This window comes from Beta vulgaris, chromosome 3 (genome assembly GCF_026745355.1).
Source record: "Beta vulgaris subsp. vulgaris cultivar EL10 chromosome 3, EL10.2, whole genome shotgun sequence".
Classification (NCBI taxonomy): Eukaryota; Viridiplantae; Streptophyta; class Magnoliopsida; order Caryophyllales; family Amaranthaceae; genus Beta; species Beta vulgaris.
The window spans coordinates 40,687,442-40,699,275 of NC_079204.1; the positions used below are offsets into that span (position 1 = coordinate 40,687,442).

An 11,834-nucleotide genomic window follows, 5' to 3' on the forward strand; every position below is an offset into this window, starting at 1 on the left:
ATAATTCTGGCCTCAAGAGTTTGTTTTGAAACTAGAACTGATAATATTTCTTCTTCGACACATTCTAGGGTTGGGCCTATTCTGGCCGGTTAAGTATATTTTTATGGTTTAGGCCTACAAAGTCAGACGACCCAGTCTGGTAATCTGGCGCGCGTGTCAAGCAAACGACCCGTCTCAGACGAAAAATAATTCTCCCTTCTTATAGCTCTGAAATGGAGGAATCTACTAGACGAGTTCCAGAAGACATGAGAGAAACTCATAGCTCTCAGCCTTGGCCGGGACTTCTTCCCTCATCCATATTAGAGAAGGAAACTTCGACGCAAGTCTCGAGGCAAGTCCGTCTGGTATGGAGGTGGAGATGGAGGAGAAAGTCGAAAGCGATCATGAGGGTGATTCCAGTACTAATGAGGAATCGGATAACCCTTCCACTATTTCGTCTGAAATTATAAGACGTTTAGGTCCCCTATCTGACTCGGCGATTATTTTGGCCAACCGTAGGTGGTTAGAAAATTTTTTGGCCAACCATTCTTATTGTCTTCTGTCATTCCCATGTCGGGGTACTACTTTCTCATTGTAGACAAGGAGGCTACCATTTTAAGTCCTCCCAAGAACCACTTCGCCGTCTATAAGCTAGTGCTAGAAGCAGGGTTGCGATTTCCACTCCATGATTTCATTAAGCAAGTGCTAAGGTTTTATCACATCGGCCATAATCAACTGGTGTCAAATGCCTAGCACGACATCCTTACTTTTATAGCCATTTGCGAGCTACGCGGCCTAGTCCCTTCTCTACTAGCCTTTACTCTAATACACTATGTACCTAAGGTTCTGAAGACGGTGGACGACACTTGGTTCAGTGTCTGTAATCGTACTAGATTTCTCACCGCTTGAGATAAGCCTTCAAAGATGCACGAATAGAAAGCTGATTTTATCTTCTTACGAGCCGCTAATGATTACATGGCCGAGAATTACTGCGTCGATAGCCGTGCATCGACGAATATTGGACGGAGGCCGTCTTCTTGGAGATAGAAGACAAATATGACGATGAGGTGGTGGAATATTTCAAAGTGAAGGAATATTCCCGGGCAAACCATATGACCTTTAAAGCACCAGCTAACTAGATTTGTAATAGCCCTATTTTTTAAGAGCATTTATTTAAAAGCTAATTATAATTATTAAGTTAATTATATTTCGAATATCCTTAATTTATATGAATTAGAGTATGAATAATATTTGTTTTTGTTGTGGTTGTAATATATATTTTATTTATTTAAAAGTTCATGAAGTTATTATTATTTTATATTTTGGTTTTTCTTTAAGAAATTAGTAGATAGGTATTTGACAAAATAAAGTCGGTTTCATTTTGTTTGGTCTTATCCTTGCCATTTCCTCAATTGGAAGCCAAAACCCAAAAATAAACCCCAATACTCCTCCTTATGTGTCCGTCAACTAAGCAAATAAAACTCAAAGAAACCTCAACCCTTCCTTCTCTCTCCCCATCTCTCTCAAAACTCCAAACCTGGCCTGGTCAAACCCCAACTTCTCACAATCTCTCTCACTCACATTCGCCTGCCTTCTTGCCGGCGTTCTCGAAGCTCACCAGAGCTTCCTTCCTCCTCTGTCTTGCGGCCTCGTGCGGCTACCTAACCGTGCTTCTTTGTTCTTCGATCTCCCTCCTCTAGTTCGTGGTTCTTGCTGGTCGCTGCTGCATCGACAGCTGATGTTTACTACCCAGGTCTTGTCGCCACTTTCATGCGTCTGCTGCCATCACCTCGCCGAGCGTGTCCAACCACCAGACCTGCAGCCAGCCTAGCCGAAGCTTCGACACCTCTATGTTCCCCTCTTCTCCGCTGATCCTAGTAGAGCAGAGGTAAATTTACCTCTTTGTGTGTCCCTCCTGAAGTTCTGATTAAGAAGAAGTTTAATTACCCTTGTTAGGTTGTTTAAGTTGGACCTAAATAAGATTTTAGTGAGTTTACTTAGAATTGGATTTTTGTTTCAGTTCAAGATTTGGTTATAATTAGTTAATTGATTATGGAGTATTAGTTTAAATGAGAGGAGTTGTGGTGGTTTATTGTTAATGGGTTATTGAATTGTTGTTGGGTTGTTGCTGTTATTCTGTGCTGTTATAATTGTTAGTGTGGCTGTAGCGTTGTTATTGTTACTGCTGGTGTTATTATTATAGTTTTTTTTTATAGGTAAGTATGAGTTGTGATTATCAAAACAAGACAATTTACACCTTAATTTTCCTAGAATAGCCAAGCTATACTAAGGACCACAAACAAAACTAGTTACAAAGCTTCCAACCAACATTTAGCTCTATGACTTATCTTCTTAGGAATAACACTAAGGCATCTATATTTCACATTGTTTTGTATTCTCTTTACAGTATATTCTATACAACTGACTTTCCCTTCCTAAAGAGCCTGATTTCTAGCCTGTCAAATGAAGTAAATGACAGCTTCTAGTGCAGCGGCTTGCACCATCCTTCTGATTATTATTGTAGTTGGAGTCGTCATATTTGAAGTTAAGTTAGTTAGTTTAGTTCTATAATCTAGAATTACGATTATGATTTGAAGATTTTGAAATTGGGATGTTAAAGGTTGATAATTTATAAATTGGAAAGTAATTATGATTATTATTTCTATTTTAGATTAATTATTAATTATTCTTATTATTGTGAGGTAAATTGTTGGAGAACGATTCTGGAGTTGAGTTCCATTTGGAGATAAGATTAATGAAGGAAATTATGTAGGTGGAATCTGAATTGCAGTTCAGGTAACTTTTATGTTCAGTAAAATCATTTTACTCATGCCCTTCTGTGTGTGGATCTCTCTGTTCTGTTTTTGATAATTAAGTTCGTATTATTGCCATAGATATGAATGTGATGATGACATGTCATTGATTGATTATAAATACGCAATTATTTTAGTGGCTTAGTTTGTGAATTGAAAATAGAAAGTGGGCAAGGTACGGGTGGAGGATGGTTACTCTTTTGACCTGATATGGTTGGCTACGCCTCATAACGAACCTTGGGGGTAGTATTGCTGGGCTCCAAAACAAACGTTGGAGGCAGCGTTTGTCCAAATCCTGTACTTGCCACTGATTTGTTTAAGAGAATGAGCCATGTTAGTGTTGTAACGGAAAGAAATGACTTGACAAATAAAGTGTTGATAACGGGATAAAGTAAAGGTTACGAGTTTTCCACTCATTTTGGAATGTTGTTTGTTTTGTCTTTCTCCCCTGAATTTGTAGGTTTAGTGTTGTGAGCTCGGAATTGGAAGTGGAGCAAGATAAAGATGTCTTGTGGATTAAGGATTGAGTTTGTACTTTAGATAGTTGATTCGATAATGGTTATCGATATTTCATTGTGTATAATATTTGGGAATTTAGTAGAGCTATTGATGTATTTAAGGATGTTTTTCCGCTGCGAAATAATCTATTTAAGAGTTAAATTCTAGTTTATGGATGTCGAGTGTGTTCTACTAGCAGCTCGGAAGAGCGGGCTATTACAAGATTCCTTTTAAAGAGAGATATTTTTTTATGATAACTTCATGGCTGCCACTGGCTTGCGGTTGGCCAAGGAAAGAGGTATACTTCAAAAACTCTAAAGTAAACCACACTATCGAACACATATATCTCACTAATCCTTTGATTATGTTTACAGACGTGGCCAGAGCACATTGAAGGAAGTCTTGGACGGGCGACATTAGTATGCCCAAGTTCACCGACAATCTGTGGAAAGAGTTTTCGAGGACTGGAGCCGAGAAGAGGTCTGATACTCAGGTAAAATTAAATATGTTTTTTTTCCTTCGTCTAAAGAGCTTAGACGTTTTCATTACCTCGCACGAGGGTCGCTCACGGAAGGAAAACGTCTGGTTGAAGACGTTGGCCGTCCTTGATATACTGGATTCTGGACGGATATCCTTTGTAGAAGAAGAGTGACTATCGTTGGCCGTTTTACTTCGGTGAGTTGTCTTCATCCGAGATCTGATACCAAATCTTGGATGAGGGTCCTTTGAAGATGGAAAGTGGCTAACATTGGCCGGCTTCCTTCTGCGAGTGGTCTACGTTCAAGATCTGATACCAAATCTTGGACTAGAGTCCGTCATAGAAAGAGAGCTGCTAGTCTTGGACAGCTTCCTTGAGCAAGCAACCAAGGACTGAGATTGTTGAAATGTCCATTTGCTTTTCGGCGAGCATATTTTATAACTTGCATTTTTTGTTTGCATAGAAGAATGACCCGACGAACAAGACTCCACCCGGGAAGTCTTCTTCGTCGAAGAAGAGGCATGCAACGGCTGGTGATCAGCCCTCGGCCAAAATGTCCAAGGGATTTGTGGCCTAAAAGAAAAATGAGTGGCCTTCCGTTCCCAAGACTACTCCGGCACGCTAGGGGACTAGAGAAAAACCTATGAAGGTGAACAAGTCGTCCACCGATGTTTCTGCCATGGGGGAGAAAAGGCTTGTCTTCCAATTCTCTTCCTATTGATCATTTGGACGCGACTCATCAGACAGAGGTCCAGATGAACACAACTATTGTAATGGAGGATCAGCCGGGCGCGACTGTTAAATATGGATTGGCCTTTAGTGGGACGATCGCTCAACTGGTGGCTTAAATCCAATTATCTGTTAGATCTGCGTCTTTATCTTCGGGTGAATCATACTGCCCCAACAGAGTTCAGAAGCTGCAGGTTGGTGTACGTTCAATGAGTTTGTCCAACAAACTTGCAGTAGTCTTCCCCATCAAGAGAACTGACTCCCCCCCTTTCAATTAAAAACAAAGGATCTACTTTAGCTTCAGCTGCTCTGCTAGTGGACTCAGATGATGAGTCTTCTACCGCCTTTGCCAAGCATGAACGAGAGAAGCTCAAGCATGAGCTTTTCAAATAATACCCTGAATCCTACATAAAAGGCTTGGGGGGCGCATTGTCTGGACATGTAGGCTACATGTCTCAACTTGTTGCCGAGGTACATTGCCTTTGATGTCTTTATTTTCAGGGTCCTTAAATAATATATTATTTTCATATTGAAGTTACTAATTGTTTCCTTTATGATGTAGATCTTCAATATAAAGATCGCCCTTTTGTACATTCTAATCCTTCTTTTCTTTTATTTATTTTCATATATTATTATATGATTCCCTGATTGTTCTATGCATGATTTAATGTTTTCATTGCCCACATGTTATTTTTGCTTATTAAAACCTAAAGAACTGTTTTAATATTAATCAGATTAGTTTGGATAATTATCTACTAGGTACCTTTTAAATTGATTGCATAATAATATGTCAAAAAATTAGTCTTTTATGTCTTTTCAGAACCAAAATATACTAAATATTTTTAGGGTGCATGAAAATACTATTTCGTCATTCTACTGCATAGAAATTTACATGGATCGATATTTAGTAGAGGCCAACAATAGGCGACATGTTTCCTGATTATATTAATACCCTCCCCCTCGAACTCCATCTGTTGTATTCCATGTTTTGATGATGCCAAATACTTAGGTGAAAATATTATGTTATTTTTGAAAATTATAAAACACCAAAAATATTGTCATCTTTATTTTATATAGCTTGAAGGGAAAAGATTTTATAAATCTAAGGCAAAATATTACTTTTATTCCCTTGAAAAAATGAGGTATATTTAATGTTCTATTAACTTAGAATCTTTTTATTAAAAATTCTTAGTTATTAGATATTGTTGTTGTTATTGTTGAAATGCAGTTGAAACGTGCATCGGAGTACACCGATCCTTAATGATTTAGTTGGCTGAAGTGGCGTGCAAAAGGAGGAACCACTTCCTTTAAGTTCGCCAACCTTCATAACGGACCGGCCAAGCACAAAGTAACTACCAGCTAGATTTTCGCTCCACTAACGGGTACTGGGAGCTGCCATTACCGTTGCTATACTCGTGGGACATGCGCGTCTAATTTAGGGCCATGACTCGCACGATCTTACAAGCATACATTTAGGAGAGAATGGAGAAGTAAGATTATGGAAGTGAACGGTCGACTTCAACAACTATAAAAGAAGAAGATTTGTCGAAGAAAATATATAACTTTCTAACTCTAAAAGACAATTATTACTTAGAACGTTTTTTCTGTTTTTTTTCTTCTTCCACTGTTCCTTGTAATATTCTAAGTGTTTGGATGAGAGAAAATATCAGAGAATATCCTTGAGATAAAAAGAGAAAGAGAAAAAGAACGAGAGAAAAGAGAAGACTTCTAGAGATGTCAAAGTGAGTGTCATCAGTTCAAGGGGAACTGAGTGACTGGGAACAAGTTTCGAGAGGAACAGAGAAGGTCCTTGTTAGGTTGTAAAGAGAGATTCTTTTGGCCTATTTCATTAAAGAAAGTTGAGATTAAAATCCCTTGGGGTCGAGGTTTTTCTTCCTATTTGGCCTAGGAAGTTTTCCTTGTAAAATTTTGTGTGTCTTTTCTATTAAGTGTTAAAGTTATTTCTATTCCGCGTTATAAATTCCAAAATTTTCCCTCAACTACAATTCGATCACCCCCCCTCTTATAGTTGGCTTAGTGTTCATACTAGAACAACGATTGGTATCAGAGCCTAATACCTACAAAAATCAGTTAACCCTCAGGAGCTAGTACCTGGCCTCATGAACACTACCGGAAAAGCTGGATGAAGGATATTCTACTCACAGTCCTCCCATATTCAATTGTATGGAGATTTTTATAAAAGTAGAAAATTATCAAGTATGGAAAGTAATTGAGATTGGTGACTTTGAAGTTACTAAGAAGAATGATACAGGGGAGCTGATCCCAAAACCCTAGAAGAATTCGATAAAGAAGAATTCGATAAAGAAGATTTCGACAAAATGGAGATGAAGAACTTAGCTAAAAAGCTAATCCACTATGACCTTGGTCCTCATGAACACAACATAATCATGGGGTACAAGACTGCGAAGCAGATGTGGGAACTCCTTCAAGTTACGCATGAAGGAACAACCAAGGTGAAAAGATCAAATATCGACATGCTTATGCATAAGTATGAATTGTTTCAAATGAAACAAAAAGAGCTTGTTCAAGATATGTTAACTCGTTTCTCGAACATCATAAATGAACTTGAGTCTCTTGGAAAAACCATTACTCCAAAGGAACAACTTCGAAACGTTCTAAGAGTCTTCTCCAAGATGAGAAGTGGATTGCTAAAGTAACTGCTTTATTAGAATCCAAAGATTTCACTACATTCAATGTAGAGTAGTTGGCAAGCTCCTTGATGACCCATGAATTCCATCTAGGAACTCATGAACCAGATATTGTGAGACCAAAGGCTCTGGCTCTCAAAATAGATGATCAAGAGGAGTCAGAGACAGATGAGAAGAAGCTGTTATGGTAGTACGAAGATTCAAGACGTTCTTTAGCAAGAACTATAAAGGTAAGGTCACAAGGAAGCCTACAAAATTAAGTTGTCACAAGTGTGGAAGTCCATACTACTGATGAGTCATATTAATATAGGCATTTCATGATGCATTTAGGTTGCATTTTAGGATCATTTAGTTGCATTCTTAGTCCATAATTGCATATAGTTACTTAAGTTGAGAAGATATTACTCTTGTGTGTGTTTTCGGTGTTTTTGATAGTTTTCAGCAATTGAGAACACAATTGGAGTACTATTGGACAAGCTTAAGCATGAGAAGCATCTAGGAAGGAGCTAAGTCAAATGAGAAGTCCAAAGGGCTTTTCAAGTCGGATTGCAACTCAAACATAGCAGAAACGTATTAAAAGAAGTATGAAAATTGAGTCATGTGCACTCTTTTGATCATAACTTATTATCCAGAGATCGGAATTCAGTGATTCCTGTGCGGTTGGAAACTATACTTGAAGAGATTTCCAACGGTATATTACACGCCCCGATACGACTTCTAGTTTGCGAGATATGGTCTTTGCAAGTTGACGCTGTTTTGCAGGCCGAAAACCCGCGGCCGCGGTTATTCCGGGTTTCCTAGTCGAATAAGGCTTTATCTTTTGACGAATTAGACTCTATTTTTCTAGTTGTTTTAGGAAATAGAAAGGTATAAAGACTCAAGGGAATATTATTATTTCCTATCTTATTTTCTATTTTTGTTTTTTCCATCATTAATTCATTAAAGATTAGAACTCTTTTTTCTCTCAATTATTGAAGAACCCTAGTTTTGCTTTTTCCCAATTACATTGAATTTTCAATAGAAGCTTTGATTTTTGCAAGATTGGTTCTACAATTGGTATTATTTCTCTTCTCTTCTTATTCCTATTCAATCCTTTATTATTAATTCATGTTTGCTTATTTAATTATGAATATGTTTTCCCAATTATGATTGAGTAGTCTATTTCTAGGGTTTAGGGGATCCATGATCAATTAGGAAGGGATGTTTAAATAGTATATTTTATTTATTTATTGTGCGAATGTTTTTATGTCTTTCAATCCAATTTGGCCAGATTTGATTGTTATAGTGTTGCAATATTAGGTTATGGCCGAGAGGTATAAACTTGATATTAAGGCTAGTTTCAATAGGTAGATTGGTTTAATAAATTGCGAGAGCCTGTTAATACGTTCTATGCTTGATTTAGACTTGAGAGAGCGAATAATCTATTTAACTGCATTATTAATTGTTGATTTTTGTGTTTCATCCCGAAATATTGATCATTGGTGAACCTATGCCCTAGACTTTTTATTTAGATAATTCTTGATATAGTTATAGTTTAGTTTAGTATAATTACTCACAAACACTCGTTCATATACTCTAGATTTGACTGACAATTAGGAAAAGAACACTGTTTCTCTGTGGATTCGACCCTTACTTCCCTGACTACTATTTGTTAGAGGACTTTAGGATTACTTTTGATAAGGTGATACGACTTTAGCCTGTCAAAATTTGGCGCCGTTGCCGGGGAAACGGTTTTGTTCCATTTTCTTTAATTGTTTTAGAGTCTAGATTATATACTCTCGTCTCAGAGAACACTTGTTCTTTGGGACAAAATCTCTTAATTGTTTGTTCTTTAGTTCTTCTATGCGCAGGATTTGAGTTCAGATTGCCTACAATTTGATCCTGAAATCGAAAGATCCTTTCATAGACAGAAGAACTTTTCCAGACAGTTGCGAGATAATCCAAGGGAAGTAATCCTTTGGATTCTGACTCTGATTCTACAGCATTGTCTCTATTGCTCCACCAGAATCAGAGATGGCTCGGAGGCTTACTGATTTTCCCAACCCTCTTTGGCTGAACTTCCCAGAGCAATCAAATGCCTGAAATCGAAGCTGTAATTTCGAGATCAAACCTGCATTGCTAAACATGATCGAAAGAAAACAATTTGGTGGTGGACCTAATGAAGACCCAATCTTCATTATAAGATTTCTGCCAATATTGCTCTACCATTAAGCAGCAGGGAGTGACACAAGATCAGATTCGGGAGATTCTTTTCCCATTTTCACTTCGAGACAAGGCAAAGATGTGGTACAATGGGATTAATCGAGCCACTCTTGGGATCACTGATTGGAATACCTTGGCTCTAGCTTTCTACAGAAAGTACTACCCTCCAGAGAAGACTGCTAGGTTGCGTAGTCAGATTACAAACTTCACCCAAGGGACTGATGAGTCTTTACATGAGGCATGGGAAAGATTTAAAGATCTTCAGAGAGAATGTCCCCATCATGGTCTACAAAAATGGTTCCTAGTTCGGGATTCTACAATGGTTTGGGGAACAACTCGAGACTTATCCTTGACTCTCAGCAAATGGGAGATTCATGAAACTAGAAATTGATGCTGCACATGATTTGATCAGGAGATGGCTATCCACAACTCTCAATATGGTAATCCTCGAGGACTAGCTAACAAGGGTGGAAAGCATGAGATAGATTCTATATCCTATTAGCTGCCAGATGAATGCAATCAGCAATAAGCTTGACAATATGCAACTCTCCTCTCCTGCAAGTGTTGCTGCTTTGGGTACTACATCCGTGATTTGTGTGATAATTGTGGTACAGTTGGACATTGGGCACAAGAGTGTCGGAGTTCTCTCGAACAAGTTAATGCTTTTCAAACATATCAGCCGAACAACCCATACTCCAACACATACAATCCAGGGTTGAGAAATCATCCTAACTTGTCTTACAAGAGCACTAATGTCCTAATCCTCCTGCACCACAACCACAAGCACAACAATTGAACCAGAGGTACTACCAACAACCTTCCCACACCACTCCTGGTTTCTCTAGACCACCTTTTAATCCATCTCAACAAGCACCTCCTGCCGATCCAATGATGGTTGAGATGAGAAACATGATGCTACAAATGCAAAAGGATCGACAAGCTGACAAGGCACAAATTGAGTCCATTCTTGCTCACAATAAGATGTTGGAGAATCAGTTGGCACAATTGGCTACTTCGAACTCTACTCGACAACAAGGTGCTCTTCCAGCACAACCTGTTCAGCCTACAGATTCGGCAAATGCCATCACTCTCCGAAGTGGTTCTCACTACATGGACCACCCATGCCTATTGATGATACTTTGAGTGTGAAAAATGATGAGGAACAGGTCCCAGCTGAAGCTAAAAATGACAAGGAGAACTCTCAGCAAGCCACTGAACATGAAGGAATCAATGAAGCCAAAAAGCCTGCTATTGAGGTTCCTCCTATCAAACTTCCTTTCCCCAATCGTCACCTCAAGAGTAAGCTGGACAAGCAATTTGGTAAGTTTTTGGAAGTCGTCAAGAATCTTCAGGTAACAGTTCCTTTCACGGAATTAATTACTCAAGTGCCTGCTTATGCTAAATTTATGAAAGATATCTTGACTAGGAAAAGGGCTTTTAACGAGGTGGAGACAGTTGCTTTTACTGAAGAATGTAGTGCCATTTATACAAAATAAATCTCCACCAAAATTAAAAGACCCTTGGTTTTCTTATACCTTGTCACATTGGTAGTTTGTTCATTGACAAAGCTTTATGTGATTTGGGGGCTAGTGTGAGTGTTATGCCATTGTCTGTGTCCTCCAAATTGAATATGGGAAGTTTGAAAGTTACCAATATTACTCTACAAATGGCTGACCGTTCTGTTAAATACCCCCTAGGTATTTTAGAGGATGTACCTGTTAGAGTAGGTAAATTTTTTATTCCCGTGGACTTTGTTGTACTTGATATGGAGGAAGATAGGCAAATTCCAATCATTTTGGGTAGGCCATTCCTTCACACTGCAGGTGCCGTCATTGATGTGAAAAATGGTAAGCTTACACTATCTGTTGGAGATGATGAGGTCACTTTTAATCTAAGCACTGCTTTGAAAAGTCCTATGCTAGAGGAAAAGTGTTGGAGTATTGATGTGGTTGATGTAATTTGCCATGATAACATGCCCCAAGCTCTCTATAGAGACCTCTTGGAGGCGGTACTTTGTCTTGAGTCTTCCACAGGTGATGGCAGTATATGGAGCAATGAGGTAGCTGCTATTGAGAAGATGCTAGAAAATGAAGAATTCGACCTTGATGGATGCCAACAGGTAAAGAGGTTCGATCGATCTGTGTGTAATGTAGAGGTAAATGGTCGTGCGGGACCTGCATAAACCAGTGCTATTCGGGAGGCAACCCGAATCTCTAACTCTTCTTTTTTCCTTTTACTCTTCATTTCTCTAAACAAAAGAAAAGAACAAAAATGTTTGCATATTGAATTTACTTGAATTCAATTTATTTTTATTTTTGTGTTTTTGAATTCACTTGAATTCGTTTCTTTTTTTTTTAGTTTCGTTAGTTTCTTTTCGTAGTTTCTTTTAGTTTTTGAATTCACTTGAATTCAAGCTTCATTTTTTTATTAGACTAACCATGCTAACAAGTGTTGTTTAGTGGTTTT

The 11,834-nt window shown here is 38.3% G+C and overlaps 1 non-coding gene across 1 annotated transcript; it reads right to left on the bottom strand.

Moving 5' to 3' along the window:
• Positions 1 to 9,549: 9,549 nt before the first annotated feature.
• Positions 9,550 to 9,656, bottom strand: LOC125496145 (small nucleolar RNA R71). Its single transcript, XR_007272847.2, has one exon. It is a non-coding gene; the product is annotated as a small nucleolar RNA R71 (small nucleolar RNA).
• Between the last annotated feature and the right edge of the window lie 2,178 nt (positions 9,657 to 11,834).